General features: G+C 35.4%; 1 protein-coding gene across 7 annotated transcripts in view; it reads left to right on the top strand.

Annotated features, from left to right (window-relative positions):
• The window catches only part of MAPK10 (mitogen-activated protein kinase 10), a 184,695-nt gene that overhangs the window by 47,280 nt on the left and 113,665 nt on the right, over positions 1 to 23,750 (top strand). The window lies entirely within an intron of this gene.

Here is a 23,750-nt window from a genome sequence, read left to right as displayed (position 1 = left end):
GAGGTCAAAATAATTTGTAGAGGACCTTAACTGCTGGGCTAGTGCATTTGCATTTTATCTTAAGTTAAAGGACCTCATTTAATACTTTGGCTCTATTATTTACTGCCTGTGTGACCTGGCTGAAGTCATCTTCTTTAGGGTACTCGGTTTACCTGCCTCCAAGATCTCCTTTCTACTTTCATTGTGATGATGAATGGAAAGGTTGAAGGTTTTTAAGTTAGGAAGTAAGTGGAATGTATAAATGGGACAAAAAGTAGATTAGGAAAGTGGGAGAGAGACTAGAAATGATGGAGCCTGAACTAAGGTAGCAACAGTGTGAGTCAGATGTGAGCAATGTTATGGAAGTAGAAATTTATAGGACTTGGTCATGTGAGTAGTAAGGAAGCACTGGGGTAAGTGTGAGGTTTTGAGCCTTGGTGATTTGGCTGAAAATGGTACTCCCATCAGAGGTGGATTAGTTCAAAATAGGAGCAGGTGATAAGTTTAAATTAATAACTAGGTAATTGGTCCATGTTGACAGTCTCCTTTGCTGATACATGTCAAGAATTAGAGAAATAAGGGGAGATAATCAGAATCCAAGTTTATATATTTGTTACGATTCTGTGAATGAATGGTTGTTTTATTTTATTACTTTCTCATTGGTTACAAATTTGTTACAAAATGAACAGTATGCTACAGTTGATATTTTTTTTTAGTTTTTTTGGAAGGCAAACGGGGTTCAGTGACTTGCCCAAGGCCACAGAGCTAGGTAATTATTAAGTGTCTGAGGCTGCATTTGAACTCAGGTCCGACTCCAGGGCCAGTGCTCTATCCACTGTGCCACCTAGCTGTCCTGCTACAGTTGATATTAAGAATTTTTTGCAGTTTCCATATCCATCCTGTATTTACAGATTTTATAGGGAGTTTTATTTCATCAATAAATCGAGTCCTTATAGCAAGTCTGATGGATGTTCTGTAATTAACTAGTTGCTCTGAGAGTAAAAAAAAGTCAGACATAATAAAAAGTTTATAATGCATTAAGGAAAATGGTACTGATACAAATTAGCTGTTGGAGAAGTATTTATCCAAATGTACAAAACTAGCCCAAATGTAATCGTGGTTCAGAGATAAGAGAGAGAAAGAAAATCTGTGTAGAGGGAATGGTACCTGAAAGCTGGACTATATAATATTGACCAAGGAGAGAGGATATTCCAGGTAGGTAAAGTAGCAGGACTAAAGTTGTTATGGCTTATTTGTTTATGAGTATTGCCTTCAATTGCTGGGAACCTTTCTCCTGCAGCTAGGCTCCAGTCATTGATCCTCCCTGAATCTTGCCTGGTTGTCCTAAGGCTGGGCTGGGCTAGTGCTGAGTGTTTTTATAACTGGTCCTAGGCCAGTCTTGGGCTCCATTTGGTCTAGACCGGGCTCTGTCCTCCCCTAAGGCCTGATTTATCTGTCCTAGAATGTCTGAGTGATAGAGGTTGGGGGAGGTGAATAGATTGGGTGAGGCTGTCTAGGGGTGATTCTTTCTATTTTTTTACTAGAGTGTCACATCTTCCATTGGTTCTATTACTCTAACACCAAAGTTCTCTTTGTTCAGGTCTGATGTTGGGACAAAATATGAGGCTCTCCAAGTCATTGATATTTAACACAAGGAGGTTTCTTTTGCTCTCATGAAGCAAGGATATGCAAGAAAAGTACAGAAGCAGTTAGCTCTCACAAATATTGTCCCCTTCTCTTCATTTGGAAACTCATTGGTCAGCAGGGTAGGGAAAGGTGACTCTGTAGGCTTCAAAAAACCACCACCAAGTCTTCAGAGTACAGACTCCTCATGGGGAAGGGTGATACACTTTATGGCCTTATGGCTAGGTAGTTAGGGTGAGATGATCAGGTCCCAGGGCCAGTTTTGTTTTGGGTTTACCCTATGTTGACTGGGGAAGGAAGGTAAGGAGGTAAATGAGATGAATTAGTCAGGACCAATAAGTCAAACAAATTCTGGGGGATTCCTCTGCATTCTTTTGGAGAAAATTGCCCTTTATTGTAGAAGGAAAGGAAGCTGTATTGGGGAAGTGCTGCATCATTATACATGTTCAAGAGGCAATTGGTGATAACAATACTAGAGCTCAGTTAAAGCTGGAAAAAAAGATATTTGAGAATCATCTGCACAGAGTTGACAACTGCAACCATGGAAGCTAAAGTCATCAAGAGTAGATAGCCCAGGAGAGAGCCTTAAGGAACCCCCATCTTCAGTAGGCATAGCCTAGATGAAGTCCCAGCACAGAAGATGGAGAAGTAGTGGGCAGCTAGGTAGCACAAGAACTAGGAGAGAGTACTTAAATAATAAACCTAGAGGGAAGACAGTACCTAGAACTGAGTATAGCAAAACAAACTCTCAGATTTTCAACCACCAGGAATTACATTAGAACCTTTTTTGAAAATTTTGCTCTGGGATTGAGAATTTTAATTTACACTCAGTTCAGTAAAGGGAGAGGTTTTTGTTTTGTTTTGGTTTTTTACAAAATATGATAGCCATGTCAATTTGTCCTCATCCATCACCTCTTTGGGATCTGCCATATGTATTTATTTATTGAGTACCAAAACACAGTAAAGGTACAGTCTGTAAGTGTAACAGAATAGACATCATTGGCATAGGCAAGGATGAATACTTCATTGTTTTTGTTCAGGCCATACTTTAAGCAGCTGAACTAATCGACTAAAATACCAGAATTTACTTTTTAAATAATAAGCATTAGGTCATAAATAATTCATTAGGCATTTTACAAAGCTCATATATACAAGGAGGTATAGTCAAGACTAATGAGGTGAGATGGCACTATAGATAAAATGGCAGATCTAGAGTCAAGAAGACTGGAGTTCAATTCAATTCTGACTTCAGAAATTTATTAGATATGTGACCCTGTCAAATTAACCTCAGTTTACTTTATTTTCTTCATCTGTATGATGGAGGTAATGATAGTGCCTTTCTCATAACACTCATTTATCTTTTAAAAAAACAACCTACAAATACAGGGACAAATATAATAATTAATATAATAAAAAGTATCTAAAACCCCAAATGAGTACCATATGTCATGAAGATACTATAAGAGTACCAATAAATATGGAACTTTAACAATGTTGATCATTCTCTCTACTACTATTAGGGAATAACTCTCCCTATTATTAGTAATAGTTATGAGGTAAGAAAAAGAAATTAAAATCATAATGATAGTCAAAGAAGAAACAAAATTATCTCTATTTTGTAAGAATATGATGGTTTACTTAGCAAAATTTAAGGAATCAGCAAAAAAATTGGAATTAGATTTAACCACTTTGCAGACTATAAAACTAATGCAAAAATTGATAGCATTTACATAAATCAAGAATAAAATTAAAGAGTCAATAATAGAAAGGGAAATAATTGCAAAATACACAAACCATTTGGAAGTCAATCTATCAAAGTAGCCTCAGTCTGTGTTTTATAAAACACTTGTTAAAATAAAGGACAATTTAAATAATTGAAAGAAAATTAAGAGCTTATCATTGGACCAAACCAATAAAATCAAAATGACAAAGCTTCATTTATAATTTTAATGCTGTATTCAAAGGGATACTTCACAGAATGAAGTGAAATATAGCAAAATTCATTTATGGGGACAAAATAGATAGCTATTGAAGGAAATATTTTAAAAGGTAGGAAAAAAAGAAGGGAATATTACTTCCATTCCTCAAGCTATAGTATAAACCAAGTAATCATCAAAACCATTTAGGACTAGAAAAAATGAAAAAAAAATACATCAATGGAATGCATTAGAATAGAGAGAATCAGAACAGAATCAGAAACTCTTTACTGAATAATAATTTCTGGGAAAACTGGAAACCATGCCTGAGTCTGAGAGTAGCATTCTCAAATCTATCTCAGAGTTCCTCATATCCTAACCAACAGTTCCAAGATGGGAACCATCAAGGATCAGTTGATCACGAAAGCCCTAAAAGGAATTCCCCATCATAAGATCACAGTTGTTGGGGTTGGTGTAGTTGGCATGGCATGTACCATCAACATCTTCATGAAGGATTGGCTGATGAACTTGTTCTTGATGTCTTAGAAGACAAACTAAAGGGAGAAATGATAGTTCTCCAGCATGGCAGCCATTCCTCAGAACATCATAGATTGTCTTTGGCAAAGATAGTTTGACTGCCGATGCAAAACTGGTTATTGTTTCAGCTGGGACACATCAGCATAAGGGAGAAAGTCGCCTTAATTTGGACCAGTGTGATGTGAATATCTTTAAATTCAGCATTCCTAGTACTGTTAAATACAGCCCTAATTGAAAGCTGTTTATTGTTTCCAATCTAGTGACTATTTTGATTTGTGTGACCTGAATGCAGTGGTTTTCCCAAAAGCCGTATTTTGGAAGTGATTGTAATTTGGATTCTTTTTTTTTTTTACATTTCCTAATGCGATAGAGACTCAATGTCAACACTTCAAGTTGTTATGGTTAGGCCCTTGGGGTACACAGAGACTCTAAAGTTCCTGTGTAGAATGGTGTGAATATTGTTAGCGTCACTCTGAAGAATCTTTATCCTGCTCTAGGAATGTTGATTCAGAGTATTCAAAAAATGTTCATTAATGTGTGGTTGAAAATACTTATGAGGAGATCAGGTTAGGCTATTGGCTTGTCTGTGACAGATCTGGCAAAAAGAATAATGAAAATCTTTGGATGGTGCCTCGAATTTCCACCATGTTAAGGGCCTATATATGGTATTTTTTTAAAAATTTTGTAAGGCAATGGGGTTAAGTGACTTGCCCATAGTCCTACAGTTAGGACCTATATGGTATTAATGATGATGACAAAGCAGATATGGTCAAGGTGAAGCTGACTCTGGAGGTGGAGGAGGCTCATTTAAAGAAGAGTGTAGATATTCTTTGAGGGAATCCAGAAAAAGCTATAATTTTAAAGTCAATTAATGTGCTGCCACTTTACTGTCTAGATAACATGACAGTGGGTAAGGGATTATATATGATGAGCTTTTCAAATAGGTCAGGTCCTTCCTATGGTTAATGATTCAACACCAAGAGAAAGCAGAATGCAAAATCTATGAACACACTCTAGTCTCCTCTTAAAGTTAGAAATGGAGAATAGTATGATGACTCCTATGTGTTAAACCTGACTGTATAGTGATGCTAGATATGACTTGTCTTGGGCAATCATGAAGTGATTGCTGTCAAAGTCAGCACCCATGGCTGTGTAAGTGCCTTCATTGTAGCTGGCACAACCTCCTCTATGTCCAGAAGACAACTTTTGGTTCCTGGACATAAAACATCACCCAGTAGTAACACTTTGCTTATTGATTGATGACTTTTGTGGTCCCTTCTCTTTGGGATCTAGTGCATGGTCCCATGGGTCACCTTTTTGTTGGATACTATATGTGTGTGTGTATATATATATATATCTCAAGAGTTGTAAATTTCCATATTATATAAAAGTACCTATATATTTACAACTAGGTACCCAATTACAAATACTGAATAAACCATAAAAAACTGATTAACAAAGAAAAGTCTGACTGAAATAAAGTTTAGACAATATACCTTATTTCATAATAAATTAAAAATGGATATACTATCTTAATATTAAAGATTAGAAGAGAAGCAAATGCACTATCTTTCATAGTTATGGGTAGAAGGTGTATTCTTAAACAAGGATAGAAGGGGAGAATAATCAGTGTTGGAGGGGCTGTGGAAAAACAGGCATTGTTGATGAATGTATTCCCAACTGGTTTGGGAATCAATTGATAATTATGCAGTAAGGGGGAAAAGATGCTCATAGTCTTTGACTCATAGATTCAGTTATTAGGGATGTTTGCCAAAGAGGTAATTTGTAAAAAGAAAGGATATACATTGCCCAAAATGTTTATAATAACACTTTTTGTGGTAGAAAAGAGCTGGAAACAAATTGAAAATTGGGGAAAAGCTAAACAACTTGTGGTACAGGAATGTAATGAAATATTATATGATATAAGAAATGGTGAATATGAGGAATAGAGAAGCATAAAAGACTTCCACAAATTAATGAAAAATAAAGAAGAGCCAGGAAATTAGTATTCAAAATACCTTAAAATAATGTGCATACAAAGAATAACCACCAGAAAACAATTGAAAATGATTGTTGGGGGCGGCTAGATGGCGTAGTGGATAAAGCACCGGCCTTGGAGTCAGGAGTACCTGGGTTCAAATCCGGTCTCAGACACTTAATAATTACCTAGCTGTGTGGCTTCGGGCAAGCCACTTAACCCCATTTGCCTTGCAAAAATCTAAAAAAAAAAAGATTGTTGCAAAATAACCAAAATCAATCTTGATTCAAAAGAAGTTTTATGAGAAGAAACTTTCCCCACCTTTACAGAAACTGGGGTGCTGGAGGGGTAAGGGGAAGGTGCCTTTGGTGAGCAACATTGCATTTATTATCAGATTTTTTGATATTTTGCTTGATTTTGCAAATTACTTTCCCCCTTATTTTTCTTTAAAATTTTTTTTTGTTGTGTAAAATAGTTTTCTGGAGGGGGAAAGGGAAAGATGCAGGGGAAAAGCTAAGTGGCAAAATACAAAGCTATACTTTTAAATTTTGTTCAAAAAATTTGTTTTACATATTTATATACCAGTAAAAGAAGAGAGTCAGATATGATTAAAATGACTCAACAAGTAAAAACAACAATCTCTTCTTTTCAGTGTATCATGATAATGTATATCATGTTATAGTGGTAAAAATATTGACTTCTTGATTAGAACTGAAGTTCTAGTTCACGCTATCTCTAACACTCACGACCTTTACCACTGTGTGACCTTGGGCGATTTTCCCTTCATAAACCCGTTTCCGCATCTATAAAATGAGGGCATGAGAATTCAATGAGAAGACTTCTAAGTTCCTTTTTAGTTCTAGATCAGTGCTTCTCTATTTACATTGTTTATCGATTTAAAAAACCTGATATTTTTATCTTTTATCTGTTCTACTGATAGATTTCTATCTAGTGAGACTAAGATATAGACCATATTTGAGCAAATACCTAGAATGTGAAATAATAAAAATGACTAAAAATAATTTAATTATAATGTATTAGCAAATATGGAGGATGTGAATATGACATTTCCCTTGACTTTTTTTTTTGTTTTTTGCAAGGCAGTGGGGTTAAGTGACTAGCCCAAGGCCACACAGCTAGGTAATTATTAATTGTCAGAGACTGGATTTGAGCTCAGGTCCTCCTGCCTCCAGGGCTGTTACTCTATCCGCTGCACTATCTAGCTGCCCTGGGTACATCCAGCTGATCCTGATGCTTTGTTTTCTTAGAAAGCTTATTTCTGGCCTCTTCAATATTTCTTTTTCTTTCTTTTTCTTTCTTTCTTCTTTCTTTCTTTCTTTCTTTCTTTCTTTCTTTCTTTCTTTCTTTCTTTCTCTTTCTTTCTTTCTTTCTTTCTTTCTTTCTTTCTTTCTTTCTTTCTTTCTTTCCTTCTTTCCTTCCTTCCTTCTTCCTTTCTTCCTTTCTTCCTTCCTTCCTTCCTTCCTTCCTTCCTTCCTTCCTTCCTTCCTTCCTTCCTTCCTTCCTTCCTTCCTTTCTTTCTTTCTTTCTTTCTTTCTTTCTTTCTTTCTTTCTTTCTTTCTTTCTTTCTTTCTGTGTTTTGCAAGGCAATGGTGTTAAGTGACTTGCCCAAGGTCACATAACTAGGTAATTATTAAGTCTCTGAGGCTGGATTTGAACTCAGATCCTCCTGACTCCAGCCACATGTCACCTAGCTGCCCCCTTCAATTTCTTTTTCTAAAACAACTTTATTTAGGTACCCTACTTCCTCTTCTATTAATATGAACTATCCATTGCACCACTTAACTGCCCCATCCTTTGATTTTTTAAATAAAATTTTATTTCTTATTCATAGAACAAAACAAGCATTTATATAACACAGGATGATTGCATATGACTCTACAATTCTACCATATATAACTTGCTCTTCTCTCCAAATATGCAATAAAGTTATCAAGCAAATTTCTATTTTGTCTTTTTTTCCTTCTCTCCCCTTTTCTTCCCCAGGAGGGCTACTATTAGATATAAATAGGTATTATATATGCAAAATTATTCCATGCACACTTCTATTTTATCACTTCTTTCTCTAGATGCAGATAATATTTCTCTTCACATGTCTTTAATTTGATTTCAACTATTCTTGTTGTTAAAGAATTCAAACACAATGATTTCATAAAGAATAATATGAAATGATACTAGAAAAGTTTGTAAGATCCAGATTATAGACAGATTTAAATACCAAGCAGAAGACTTTGTATTTTACCCTAGATGCCGACTGAACTTTTTGGGTAAGGCAGTTATATGGTCAGATTTGTATTTTCAGTATTTCAATGTTCAGTTTTGAAGAGAACGAGAGGGGGAAAACCCAGCTGAATGAAGACTAATTTGGAGGCCAATTATCTATATTTTATCTAGGGAGGAAATTCTGATATTGAATCATTACTGTATTAGCAAAGAGAAGGGTTGTAGGTAAACTATAGAGATTTTGTGGCAGTATGATCAGCAAGATCGCTAAGTCATTAAATATAGGAGGAGAGAGAGGAAAAGAATCGAAATTGCTTATGAGATTGTGTGTCTGGCAAATTGGGTGGATAGCTAGCTGTATCCTCAACAGAAATAGGAAAGTTTTAGAGAAGATTTTAGGGGTTATCATTATTTTATTTCAGTCATCATTGATTAGACATCCAGGTAGAGAGGTTTAGTTGGTTGTAACATGACAAAGAGTTCATGAAAGAGGTAAGGGTTCAATATTTAGTTGAAAGTAGTTTTGAGAAGACTCAGCATGCATTTTGATGAGGGAGAGAGCTTCATATTTTATCATTTTAAGACCCTTCAACATTCACCTTTCTTGGTGTCCTTCACAAAACAGGACTTCATTCAACAAAGGCAGAATACAATGGGACTAGAATTTCCCTTTATAACTTTGTACCTATTGATTATTGAATATAAAAAAATATTTCCTCTAAATATTCTAAATATTCTCTTCCAAGGTATCTTCTAGATATATATGTCAACATCATTTTAGAAAGAGGTCAAAGTAGAGTCATAATACAGTATCAAGTGAAGTGTAAAATAGGAAAATGTTGACTAAAGGTATTTGCTATCATGGCAGATATGCAGGGTCAAATAAAAGTTGGATTTTTCTTTTTTCTTGCCTTTTTGGTTTATTTATTTTATATTATTACAATAATTTTGTTATAAGAGTAAACATCCCCCCCAAGAAGATGCGAATCCTAAAGAATAGTGAGAGAGAGAAAAAAAATGTACTCCAGTCTGTGTTCAGATTCCAATGGCTCTGTCTTTGGGGTGAGTTACCTTCTTTATCATAAGTCCACCAGAGAAGTTACTTCAATATTTTTCCCACAGTTGCTATTATTAGCTGTACCTCCACTCTATTCCTCCCCACTCTCATCTATTCTGTTCTCTCTCTCCTTTCATTCTGACCCTGTCCAAAAGTGTGTTGCATCTGAGTACCCTCTCCCTTGATCTTCCCTCTCTTCTATCACCTATTTCCCTCCTTCCCTCCCCCCCATTCTCCCTTATCCCGTCCCTTTCTTCTCATTTTTCTCTAGGGTAAGACAGATTTCCTCACCTTATAAAGTATGTATGTTATTTCCTCTCTGAGCCATTTCTTATGAGAATGAAGGCTCACTCATTTCCCTCTTGCCTTCCTCCATTTTACTCCATTGAAAAAGCTTAATCTTGACTTTTAAGAAATATCTTAGCTCCTACTTCCTCTCCTTTCTCTTCCTCCCATTACTTCCCTTTATCATCCATTGACTCCATCTTTTTACTATATTATACCATTATATTCTGCTCCTTCCTATGTCCTGTCTATATATGCTCCTTCTAACAGCTCTTATAAATGAGAAAGTTCGTGAGTTATTAGTATCTTCTTCCCATGCAGGAATACAAACAGTTCAATATCATTAAGTTCCTCATAGTTAGTCCTCATCCACCCCCTCTATGGTTCACCAGAGTCTTATACTTGGAGATTAAACTTTCTGTTCAGCTCTGGTTGTTTCAATAGGAAAGTCTGAAAGTCCCCTGTTTCATTGAAAGTCCATCTTTTTCCCTGAAAGAGGATGTTCAGTTTTGCTGGGTAGTTGATTCTCGGTTGTAAACTAAGATCTTTTGCCTTCCAGAATATCATATTCTAATCCCTACGAGTCCTTAACGTAGATGCTGCCAGATCCTGTGTAATCCTATGGAGCCTCCATAGTTGAATTGTTTATTTCTGGCAGCTTTTAGTATTTTCTCTTTGACTTGGGAGTTTTGGAATTTGGCTATAATGTTTCTGGGAGGTTTCCTTTGGGATCTCCTTCAGGAGGTCATCACTGAATTCTCTCAATTTCTATTTTACCCTCTGCTTCTAGGATCTCAAGGCAATTTTGCTGTATTATTTCTTGAAAAATGAAGTCCAGGCTCTTCTGGTCGTGGCTTTCAGATAGCCCAATAATTTTTAATTATTTCTTCTGGATCTGTTTTTGAGGTCAACTGTTTTTCCAGTAAAATATTTCACATTTTCTTCTAATTTTTGATTTTTTTTTGGAAGAGTTTTATTTCTTCCTGATTTCTTGCAAAGTCATCAGCTTCCTTTAGTTCCATTCTACATTTGAAGGAGTTATTTTCTTCAGAGAGCTTTTTTATCTCCTTTTCCAACTGGCCAATTCTTCTTTTTAAGGCATTCTCTTCATTTGATTTTTGTTTTGCTTTTTCCACTTGGCCCAAACTGGTTTTTAACACATTATTTTCTTCAGTTTTTTTTGTATTTCTTTCACCAAGCTGCTTATTTAGTTTTCGTGATTTTTTTGCATTGCTCTCATTTCTCCTTCCAGTTTTTCTTCCACCTCCCTTAATTGCCTTTCAATTGTTTGACCCCCCATCTATAATCTGACCCCTTTTTCTATTTCTTTTGGAGGTTTTGGATATAGAAGCTCAATTTTGCCATCATCTGAGTATGTGTTTTGATCTTCCATGGGACCAAAGTAATTTTCTATAGTCAGATTCTTCTTTTTCTGTTGTTTACTCATTTCCTTGGTCTAAGACTAATTTACAGCACTTCCAAGACTTTGGGATTTTGGGGGGGACACCCCACTGGGGCCTTTATTCCTCCACGGTCTTATGCTCTCTTGCCTATGCTTTGATATGTAGATGACCACAGGCCCTCCCCTCTACCCTGGAGCTGTGAGGAGGATCCCTGATCTCTTAGTATGGAAGGCCAAACTGCAACCTGGATCTGAATGTGGGCAAACAGCAGAGTCCTGCCCCAGGGAGAGCAGAGAGATTTCTGCAGTCTCCCTGACTCCCTTACCATCTGTGCGCTGTGCTCTGGAGGTGCTGGCTGGTTTCCCTCCAATTCTTGCTGCAGGTTCTGAGGCCAGTGCTACTCAGTCCACACTCATTCTGGTGTAGCAGAGTTCTCTCATCACCCCTTCAAGATGTTCCCCCTTCAAGCTGTTCCTGGTGATCCCTGGGCTGGGCTGTGGCCAGGGCTTTTATCCAACTCCCTGTCCAGGTGAAACACACCTTTTCCGTGAGACTTCTAAGTTATCTTGGACTTGGAAAATGTATCTCTCAGTATATCTGTGGGTTCTGCCCCTCTAAATTTTGGTTAGAGCCATAATTTGACAGTTTAGGAGTTTTTTGGGGAAGGATTTTTCTAAAGATAGTGAGGATCTCCAGATACACTTATTTGCTAATGATGTTGTACTAATTGTACCATGGCTTGGATCACTATAAAGTCTCCTAGATGAGATCTATAATCAATCAAAAGAGTTCATTTTAATTACCCATATAGAAAATCTAAGTGAATGTAAGAAGTCTCTTGTTCAAACTGTGACCTGTAGTTGGATAGATAGAAATTTCAAAATGATAGAGAGCAAACTGAATTGCTTTTGAGAAATTACAAGGTTTTCTCTGAAACAAAGGACCACCTTCTCAACACTTTTCTGGTGACACTGAATTTTGGCTAATTGAGGAATAGCACAGTTGCTAAAGAATTAAAGTTTTGGGTCACCTAAAGAGTGCTGAAAAGGCATATTGTAGGTTTAATAGGCAGCAACTAGAGAGACAATGAAAAGGAGAGACAAGTATAAAGGAGAAAAAAAGGGAGCCAGTCCTGAGAGGTATAAACCCCATCTTTCATTGGTACATATACTCAATGCCAAGAGATCTTTGAGGAAGGTTCTCAGTACTCTGCTGAGTACTCTGTGGAAGTTTTCTCTTCAGAAGATTTACAGAGGAATATGAACAGAATTTTAGAGAATAAGTAGTCACAGAGAGAAACTGCAATTTGCAAAGTGGGATAGATAACCCAAATTGATAAGATTCTACATTTATGAAAATCTTAAAATATTTGTGTCGATGTCTTATTCTTCTGTTAGGTTGTAAATCCTTCCAAGACAGGGATTTATTGGCATTTCCAATACTTAGCTTATTTACTGATATAATATGATATGATATATGATATAACATACCATGACATAATGAAACATACAATTAGTTTTTCACTGGATGGGAGCAAAGCATGGTTCTTGTTCAATAAACATTCTTGCTATTTTCATATTTTATTAAATTTTCATATATTGAATAAAGATTGAGCTTATCTTTCATTCTATGCTTTCTGATTATCAATTGATTGGCTGGTAAAACTACATATATTTTTGAAAGTATTAAACAGAATTCAAATTAAAATCTTCCTCCCTCTACTTTATTTGAATGGTTTTGTATACCTTTTCTTACACTGAAAGGAATTTTAAATAATTCTTATCTTACAAAGAATATTTATCTGCTTTCTTTTATATTATATTATTTTACACCAGTTAGGTAATTTACAAAACTTATTACTAATTACATTTAAAAATTATTAGTAGTATTTTTTTTGCCACATGTGTAACAATGGACAAAATGTTAGAAATATGAACTCTCATAAAGGGTAACAGTATAAAGTTAGTAAGCCTGTTCTTTTATCTGAATGAGTTTGAGGGATCATGGGAAATGTGACATTTAAAATGATTATAATATTTCATGTATAAAATCACATGAAAAGAAATCTATTAGTGGAAAAAATTTCATTATAGTATGGGATAGCTTAAATATGGCTTTGACATGGATTATTGCTATTTTCACAAGTAGATTTAAAATTCACATAGCTGAATGTTTATGAAAATTCATAAAGTTCAAAACACAGCTTTTTATGCAAATAGTTACATGTTTATTATGAATGGGACCAATTTTTTTATGTGGAAAATAATGAAGTGAAGAAGTGAAGTTGAACTCTAAAGTCCCATCTAATCCTGAAACTCTGATCATAAAACTTCTTCTTAAAGTGGGTCTAGAACTATTTTGCAGGAGAGAAAGAAGCATGTGACCTAATAATGAGATCATGCATTCCATATTGGTAAAATGGTTTGTGTGATGGCAGAGAGTCAGGAATCATTGAGTCTTAAGTGAGGTTGCAGATGTTGATATTGTCTGAAAAGAATCAGTCAATTTTATAAATAGTCTTATAATTCTAGAAATGATAAAGAAAAAGTGAACAAATTAAACTTTTTGATTATATATTAATTCAGAAATGAGTTTCCTTCATCTATTATTTTTAATTTTTAAAAAAGTTTTATTAGTATGTTTTATTTTTATATTTCCAACAGGTTATTCTCAATCCAAGAGAAATTTCATAACAAAGCAAAATATTTATTTCTTTAAATATAGTTTTACTACTAATAATATGAAAATTCATGAAATATTTCACATCCAGAGCAGCTCCCCTACTTCTATTTTTTTGCTTTTTAAAAAAGATTTTATTTATTTTGAGTTTTACAATTTTTCCCCTAATCTTACTTCCCTCCCCCCCCCCACCCCCTACAGAAGGCAGTTTGCCAGTTTTTGCATTGTTTCCATGGTATACATTGATCCAAATTGAATGTGATGAGAGAGAAATCATATACTTAAGGAAGAAACATAAAGTATAAGAGATAGCACCCTACTTCTATTTAAAAAAAATTAATGGATATTTATTTTATCTCCCTTTCAAACCCAATTTATTAAAAAGAGGGAAAATTCTAACAGATATATAGAGTCAAACAAAACAAATTCCCTCAATGACTGTATATAGCCTCATTATGTACCCTGAATTTCTCACCTCTCTGTAATGGAGAGCATACTTCATCACTGGTTCTCTGAAATCATGAATGGTTATATTGATCAGAGCTCTTAATGATTTTCAGAGTCACTTGTTTTTAATGGTATTAATATTGTCTTAAGCATTCTCCTGGTTCCATCCATTTCATTTTTAGTTTTAAAATTCTTAAAAATTGTTCATTTTGGGGGCAGCTAGGTGGCACAGTGGATAAAGCACCGGTCCTGGAGTCAGTAGTACCTGGGTTTAAATCCGGTCTCAAACACTTAATAATTACCTAGCTTGTCTTGCAAAAACCTAAAAAAAATTGTTCATTTTTATAATACTGATTTTATAATATAAAGTGTTCTCTTGGTCCTGCTGACTTTACTCTTAATCAGTTCACATAAGTTTTTTCATATCTTCATAAAATCATCTATTTCCATATTTCTTACAAATATTTTTTCATATTTATGTACCATAATTTGTTCAGCCATTCCTCTACTGTTGGACATCCCTTAGTATCTAGTTGGATTTTTTACCATCATAAAAAGTTACTATATTTACTTTTTATTGTTTTTAAATAACATTTTCCTCTTCCTTTGTTGTATTTTGGGTATGTCTAGCATCAAAGGACACACACCATTTAATAAATTTTCATATATAATTATAAAATTGTTTCCAGAATAGAATTGTATCCATTCACAGGCCCACCAACAATGTATCAGTATGCCTGTTTACCCCTAGCCTTTCCAAAATTTAACATTTTCAGTTTTTGTCATCTATGACTCTTGGGTGATATGAGATAGAATCTAAGAATTGGTTTAAATTTAAATTTTCTAATTATTTTGTATAATTATAGATAGCCTGGGGTTTTTCTTTTGTTTTTTAAATTTAAGGCAATGGGGTCAAGTGACTTGCCCAAGGTCACACAGCTAGGTAATTATTAAGTGTCTGAGTTCAGATTTGAACTCAAGGTCTCCTGACTCCAGGGTCAGTGCGTTATCCCTGAACCACCTAGTTGACACCTGGGTTTTTTCTTTTAAGAATTGTCAGCTTATATCCCATTTATTGGGATAAGTTTTTTTTTTATTATAAATTTGAATCAGTTCCTTGGAAATGTGATAATCACCAGAGAAATTTATTGCATAGCTTTTTTTCCTCTTGATATTACATATTTTTTAATCTTGGTTTTATTAGATTTGTTTGTGCAAAATCATTTTAATTTTATATAATCAAAATCATCCATTTCATCTTCTGTGATCCTCTCTATTCCACATTGTCAGGAACTTTTTATGTATCTATATTATTTGATAATTGATTTTTTCCATTTTTTGTCAAAATTTATGATATGATATTTTATTTCTTGAAAATGTTCCCATTTTGGAACTTATTTTGTATAGTATGTAATGTGTTGTTCTAAATTTAATTTCTTCCATTTTGCTGTCCAGTTTTCCCAGTAGACTTGGTCAAATTGTGAGTCGTCATTCCCATAGATGGGGGGATCCTAATATTTTTCTGAATACTGTGCATTGTGAATTCTGTATTGTATATCAGGGTATTGTGTACCCAACTGGGTACAATGATCAATTTTTTTTTTGCCCACACCAATTGTTTTTGATATTTGATTTGTAGAATAGTTTGAGAAATGGCACTACTAAACATTCCTTTTCCCCATTTTTCTTCATTATTTCTCGAGATTCTTGATCTTTTTTCCCTCTCCTAGAGGCATGTAGGTAGCACAGTGGATAAGGCAATCTGAGTTCAAATAGGACTGGTTTGACACTGGGCAAGTCACTTAAACTCTACCTCAATTATAAAATGATGATAATAACAGGACATATTTCCCCATGGTTATTATGAAGATTGAGTAAGATATTTGCTTAGGATCTGGCACTTTGTTGTTGTTTATCATTCATTATTTTTATTTAATTTAAGGGTTAAGTGACTTGCCCAAGGTCATGCAGCTAGGCAATTATTATGTGTTTGAGGTCAAATTTGAACTCAGGTCCTCCTGACTTCAAGGCCAGTGCTTTATCCACTGAGCTACCTAACTGGTCTTATCCTTCATTCTTGAAGAGGACCAATGACATAAAGCAGGTGATATCTTGACTTGCAAGTGAATTGGATTTAAGTCAGGCAGGGCTGTAGGAAGTCATCAGCCTCATTCTCCCTTCTAGAACTGTTTGGTTTAGTGGCAAGATAGAGATCAGGATGACTGAAGATGACTCTGGATGCATTGAGAGACTTCAGTCTTTTCAAGCTAATGTCTTTCCCAAGTCTTAATTTGTCTGAACCAACACCCATTCAAGAATTAAAGCTAGGAAAGAAATGAGCCCCAAAATGTCCTCTTTTATCCAATAAAAAAATTCATCTGGGAGGGGAAAACCCTCATCATTTCTAGCCAAATTACTATTTACATTCACTCTTAGTCATGAAAACCCAGAGATCATAGGAACCTTAAAAATGCTTCTTTCTTTCCTCCCTCCATATGAATTTCATCATTATTTTCCCTCATTTTATTAACCCTTTAGTAATTTGCTTAGCATGACATTAAAGAAGTAAATTAATTTAGATAGAATTGACATTTTCATTATATTTGCTCATCATATTAAACAATTAATATTTGCCCAATTATTTGGGTCTTTTTATTTTTATAAACATTTGCAATTGGATTTACATATCTTAGTAGGTGGACTCACAAGCATTTTTTATGATCTGCTATAATTTAATATGGATTTTCTCTTTCTATGCTTTCCTGGGTTTTATTGGTATTAACGGAAATATTGATAATTTATTTTTTATATCTCACAAACTCACTGAATTTACTATTATTTCAATTAATTTGACTCTTTAAGGTTTTTTAAGTACACCAATAAATTATCGTCAAAAAGTGATAGTTTTGTTAATTTAGTTTCTTTTTTGTCTATAGCAATCCCCTTAATTTCTTTTTCTGATACTATGTTGTAAGTCAGGAGCTTTTTCCTTGACTGCAGATTCTGGGATTCAGACAGACCAAAGAAATGTTGTGTAGATTCATACTGTTTATTCTGCAGTCACAGCGACAGCGGGCTGCAGAGGGCATTGGAACTACTCTTCTGTGTTCCAGTTCATTCTACACTCGGTGGTCAAAATGATCTTACTACAGCAAAGGTCTAACAGTCACACACACACACACACACACACACACACACACACACACACACACACACACACACAAAGTGTGTATGTCTGTGTGTGTCTGTTTCTCTCTCTCTCTCTCTCTTGCTCGCTCTCTCTCTCTCTCACTGTGTGTGTCTGTCTGTCTGTGTCTCTCTCTATGTCTGTGTGTGTGTCTCTCTGTCTCAGTTTCTCTCTGTCTCTCTCTCTCTGTCTGTCTCTCTCTCTTGCTGTGTGTGTCTGTCTGTCTGTGTCTATCTGTTTCTCTCTGTCTGTCTGTCTCTCTATCATTTCTCTCTCTCTCTGTCTCTGTCTCTGTCTCTATCCTTTCTCTCTCTCTCTCTCTCTCTCTCTCACACACACACACACACACACACACACACACACACAAACACTGTGTGTGTCTGTGTGTCTGTCCCTCTCTCTCTCTGTCTCTATCTCTGTCTCTTTTACTCTATCTTTTCTGTCTCTCTTGCTGTGTATGTGTGTATCTGTGTCTCTGTCTCTGTCTGTCTGTCTCTCTCACTCTCTCTCACACACACAGTGTGTGAGTGAGTGTGTGTGTGTGTGTGTGTGTGTGTGTGTGTGACTGTTAGACCTTTGCTGTAGTAAGATCATTTTGACCACCGAGTGTAGAATGAACTGGAACACAGAAGAGACAGAGCGGGAAGATAAACCAGAAACTATAGTAATTGTCCAGGCAGGAGGTGATTAGGGCCCGCAGCAGAGGAGTAGCAATATCAGAAGAGAGAAGGGGCAGAGATGAGAAATATTGTGGGGTCTTCTGGGGCAGAGCCAAGATGGCATCATGAAGATAGCATGCTCCCAGAGCTTTTCTGGATTCAACTTTATTTATTTATTTTTCACAATTGATATTTTATTTTTTCCAGTTTCATGTTATGAAAACTTTTCAACATTCATCCACAAACAAATGCATATTTAGAAGTTCCACTTCCAATCCCATCCACCTCTCCTCAGTGACAGTCTGTTGAATATCATACATATATTTTTGTGTTTAGCATGTTTCAGATTAGTCATTTTCTAAATGAGGCATTAGGACTAAGGGAAAAGAAAGATAGAAAAGAAGAAAAAAAGAAAGATAGAAAAGAAAAACAGAAGAGAAACTTTAAAAAAGTGAACGTAGTATTCATTTGGATTCTGGAGGGTTTTCTTTCTTTTGTTTTTCTTCCTCTGGATGGGCCTAACATTATCCACACCAGGTCTCCCAAGGTTGTCCTAGCTCTCCGAATTGCTGAGAGGAGCTGCATCCATCAAAGTTGATTAGCTCATAATGTTGTTGTTAACCTGATACAATTTTAAATGAAGCCTCTACACAGACCTTCAAGCTAGAGAATCCAGTCAAAAAAAAAAAGAGCAAATCTAGTTCTCAACTCAAGATATTGTGGAGGATCTTCAGTAAAGGTCTGTCTCTTTGGGGATAACATAGGTGGGAGAGCCAGAAAGCCAGTGGGAGGCTCTTAGCTCAGCAAGCCAGCTTGATAACAGGTGAAGAGGAAGGGTCCCAATCCCAGACAAATCCCAAGCCTGGGAATGTGTTGGGAACAAATTGCTATGTAGGCAAAGTCTGGGAACAAAAGAGGAAAAAATACCTCTGCCTAGGCAACACCTTGGCAAGCAACAAGCCAGGGACCAGATCCTATGCTCCCTGCACCCTGGGAGCAGAGATCAACTATCAAAATGAGCAAAAGAATCAAAAAAGAATTCTGATAAGGATGATAAAAATGCCACCTCAGAAGAGAAACACAGTAATAAATTGCCTACATATGAAGCCTCAAAGGAGTTTATGAATTGACCTTAAATCCAAAACCTTATGGAAGCCTCAAAAATGATTTTAAAAACCAAAGAAAAGAGAAGTAAGAAAAAAGAAATCAGAGTCATGCAGGAGAATTATGAAAAACTGACTGAAGAAATCAACTCCTTTTAAAGATAAAACTGACCACCTGGAAAAAAGATTGTAACTCATTGGGGCAGCTAGGTGGCATAATGGATAAAGCACTGGCCCTGGAGTCAGGAGTGCCTGGGTTCAAATCCAGTCTCGGACACTTAATAATTACCTAGCTGTGTGGCCTTGGGCAAGCCACTTAACCTCGTTTGCCTTACAAAAAAAAAATACCTAAAAAAAAAAAAGAATGTAACCCATCAAAAAATAATAGGCCAATTGGAAAAGGAATACAAGTCAACAAAAAAGTAAAATTAGGAAATTGGAAAAAGAAAACAACTCATTTAAAAGGAAAATTAACCAACTGGAAAAGGAAATACAAAAGCTAACTGAAGAAAGCAAAACCCTAAAGATTATAATAATGTTTGTCCTTCATTTTTCTTTATATATATATATATATATATGTATATATATATATATATATATATATTTCTAGGATTTTTTTTTTGCAAGGCAAATGGGGTTAAGTGGCTTGCCCAAGGCTACACAGCTAGGTAATTATTAAGTGTCTGAGGCTGGATTTGAACTCATGTACGCCTGACTTCAGGGCTAGTGCTCTATCCACTGCGCCACCTAGCTGTCCCTGTCCTTCACTTTTCAAAAAGGACTATGACATTGTATTTGAATGAGGGGGAGCTCTACTAAGTCACCAGCTTTACTTTCTCCTCCAGAGCCATCTGGGTCCAGTGCCCAGATATGAATCAGGCCAAATGGAAATAGCCCTAGATATGAAGCAATCAAGGTTAAGTGACTTGCCCAAGATCACACAGCTAGTATGATTCAAATGTCTGAGGTCAGATTTGAACTTCTGTCCTGACTCCAAGGTCAGTGCTCTATCCACTGAACCACCTAGCTGCCCCTAATCTAAAGATTAGAATTGGACAAATGGAAACTAATGACTCTATGAGACACCAAGACTCCATCAAAGAAGACCAAAAGGCTGACAAAATAGAATAAAATGTAAAGTACCTTTAGGAAAAACAATCAACCTGAAAAATAGATAGAGAATAGATAATTTGCAAATTATTGGTCTGCCTGAAAGCCTCAAACAAAAAAAAAAAAGCCTAGAAAACTATCCAAACATCCTAGAACAAGAAGACAAAATAGTCCTTGAAAGAATACATTGCCTCCAGAAAGAGACCCCAGAATAAAAACTCCAAGGAATATTGTAGCCAAATTTCAAAATTCTCAGTAAAGGACAAAATACCACAAACAGACAAAAAGAAGTCATTTAAATATCTTTTATTTATTTGTTTGTTTATTTATTCATTCATTTATTTATGGCAATGGGGTTAAGAAACTTGCCCAAGGAAGGTCACACAGCTAAGCAATTATTTAGTGTCTGACACTGGTTTTGAACTCAGGTCCTCCTGACTCCCAGGTTAGAAGTCATTTAAATACCAAGGAACAATAATCAGAATTACACAGGGCTTATCAGCTTCACTGATAAAACATCAGGGGGCTTGGAATATGATATTCCAGAGGGCAAAGAACTTGGATTACAACCAAGAATCAACTACCCTGCAAAATTCAGCATATTCTTTCAGGGGAAAAGATGAATCCTCATTGAAATAAAGAATTTCCAAAATTTTCTGATAAAAAGACTAGAAGTGAACAGAAAATTCAGTCTTCAAATGCAAGATATAAGAGTTATGAAAAAAGGGAAAAAATGCTAGTCAAGAATATTAAACTGTAGACATCCCTAAAAGGGAAAATAATACTTTTAACTCTTGAGAATTATATTTTTCATAGGACAGTTAAAAGAAACATACTTAGAGGGTATGAGTAGAGGATGTCCACAAAATTGTTGATCCTTTAGCCAATACTTTAGTTATTGATAGGGCTGAATACAGTAGGAGTGATTGTACTTAGAGTGTATGGGCGTAAATGAGTCAAGATAAGAAATGTTGTGAAGTCAAGTAGAATTGATAGACCTTGGGAGCATATTGGATGGGAGGTGAGGGAGTGAAAAGTTGAGGATTACATCTAAGTGGTAAGCCTGAGTGATAGGGAAGATTGGGGATGTCCATGGTTAGGGAATGTAACTTGGGTGAATCATTCCACTTTGTTTCTACTGCTCCCCAAAAGATGCCTCTCCCAGAATAAACATCTTCTAAATTCATCATATGCTCCCAATTCAAACCTTGAATGATCCCTCTTCTCTCAGTCTCTGCCTCTCTGTATCTGGAAGGCTGGGGGGGAAGTACCCAACAGAGGCAGAAACTGGTCTCTCAGATACTCCATTTTGCATCTTTTGGTTCTTCCTGGTTTCAATTCTATAGAACAAGATGCTCCTCGCTGGGTAACCTCTGTCCTAAGTTCCCCCCATCAATTCTTGCCTTCTCTTGTATGTTGTCTCCTCTTTAGATTGGAAGCTCATTGTGCTATATGTATTAAACAGTACAATGTATGGATATTTGTAGGTGATTAATTAATATTTATTTTAATGGACTTGATTGGATTAGAAGAGTTGAGTCCCTAAAACTGAGAAGAAAGCATCAAAGAGAAGAGGATGATCAACAAGATCCTGCTGAGAAAGATGAAAATGAGGGGGAAGGAAACTATTAAATTTGAAAATTAATACATCATTGGTACCCTTGAAGAGAATAATTTCATTTGAATGATTGAAACTAGACTGGTGTGAGACAAAGGAGAGGCAATTGAGGCACTAGTTGTAAATAGGCTTCTCCAGGAGGTTAACCTTGAGAGAGATAAATTAAATTATGCTCCATTGTTTATATCAGTGCTTTACGAGACAGCTGCAGGTTTCAAGGTTTGCTAATTTTTAGTCTGACCTTTTCCACATGATAGAGAAAGCTCAACTGGGCATATGGGAAATGAGTCTGATTTATTTTCTTTTTAATCAATTGCTTTATCTTCACCTGTCATACATATGTTCATAGAGTTTTAAAGCAGAAAATACTGATTTTTGTAGCTAGCATGCATCATATAGCAATTAAACCTAAAAAGCTATCCAAGTTTCTTCTTAAAAATATCAAAATTTTATTTGTGTTTCCTGTGTTTCAATATGGTGATGAATTACAGTGGGAACAGGTTTGTATAGCACAATTTCATTACATACAATTTTGTGACTCTTCTAAAATCTTGAGCTTCAGTTGACAGCTAGGGTGAAATTAAGTATTGATTTGAAGCATTAAGATATATCACAGTTCCATTTCTCTTATAAATTGTTGCCCTGCATGAAAATAACACAAAGCATTCTTTTTAAAAAGTCATTTATTTATTTTTGAAACATTTATCTTTGCCTCCCATTGCCTCCCTTAATCGAACAATAAAAAGAAAAAGGAAAAAAAACCATAATAAATATGCATAGTTCAGCAAAACAAATTCTCACCTATATGTATCATTTTGCATTTGAATCCATCACTCTCTGGCAAGAGGTGCTGATATTTTTCATTTTCAAACCTCCAGATCCATGATTAATCATTTTATTGATTAGAATTCTTTCAAAGTTGTTTTTCTTCATAATGTTGTCATTATATAAATTGCCCTCCTATTTCAATTCTTTTTTACTCTGCATCATTATAAAGGTCTCCTTAGTTTCCTGTGAAACTGACCATTTAGTCTTCTCTTATGGCACAATAATATGCTATCATATTTACATATCATAGTTTGTTTAGAATTCTAGTTTGGGGGCGGCTAGGTGGCGCAGTGGATAGAGCACCAGCCCTGGAGTCAGGAGTACCTGAGTTCAAATCCAGCCTTAATAATTACCTAGCTGTGTGGCCTTGGGCAAGCCAATTAGCCCCATTGCCTTGCCAAAAAAAAAAAAAAAAAAAAAAGAATTCTAGTTTGAAGAAGAGTTGCTATCAATATTTTTTTCATCTAAGGTCTTTTTCTCTTTCTTTGGTCTCTTTGGAGTACAGATCTCACACTCGTGTGGTGGAGTCAAAGGGCATGCAGTATTTACTAATTTTTGTGTATCATTCAAAATTACTTTTAGAATGGTCATAACCATTCATGACTCTCCCAGTGGTGCAACATTTGCCTGTGTTTTTTATTCTTTTATCATTTTTGCCAATCTGATCAATATAAGATAAAATCTCAAAATTTGTTTTTAGTATTAATTATTTGGAGAATTTTATCCTATAGTTGATATCTTGGATATCTTCTTTCAGAAATAACTTGCTCAAATCCTTTGGCTCTTTATCTGTTTAGTAATGATTCCTAGCTTTATAAATTTGAAGCAGTTCCATATAAATTTTGGGAATTATATCTTTAGCAGAAAAACACTTTTCAAAGTTTTTCCCTTCTGGTTACCTGTTACCTGTTAACTTCATTAGATTTAACATAACACAGGTATATCTTGGAGATATTGTGAGTTTGGATGCAGACCACCACAAGAAAGAAAATATTGCAAGAAAGCAAGTCAAAGACCTCTTTTTGGTTTCCTAGTGCATATAAAAGTTATATTTTTATTCTATTGTATTCTATTAAGTG

The sequence above is a fragment of the Macrotis lagotis genome, chromosome 3, assembly GCF_037893015.1.
Source record: "Macrotis lagotis isolate mMagLag1 chromosome 3, bilby.v1.9.chrom.fasta, whole genome shotgun sequence".
In the NCBI taxonomy this organism is placed as follows: domain Eukaryota; kingdom Metazoa; phylum Chordata; class Mammalia; order Peramelemorphia; family Peramelidae; genus Macrotis; species Macrotis lagotis.
The sequence above is the reverse complement of the archived record's forward strand: the minus strand, read 5'-3'. Positions and strand labels throughout refer to the sequence as shown.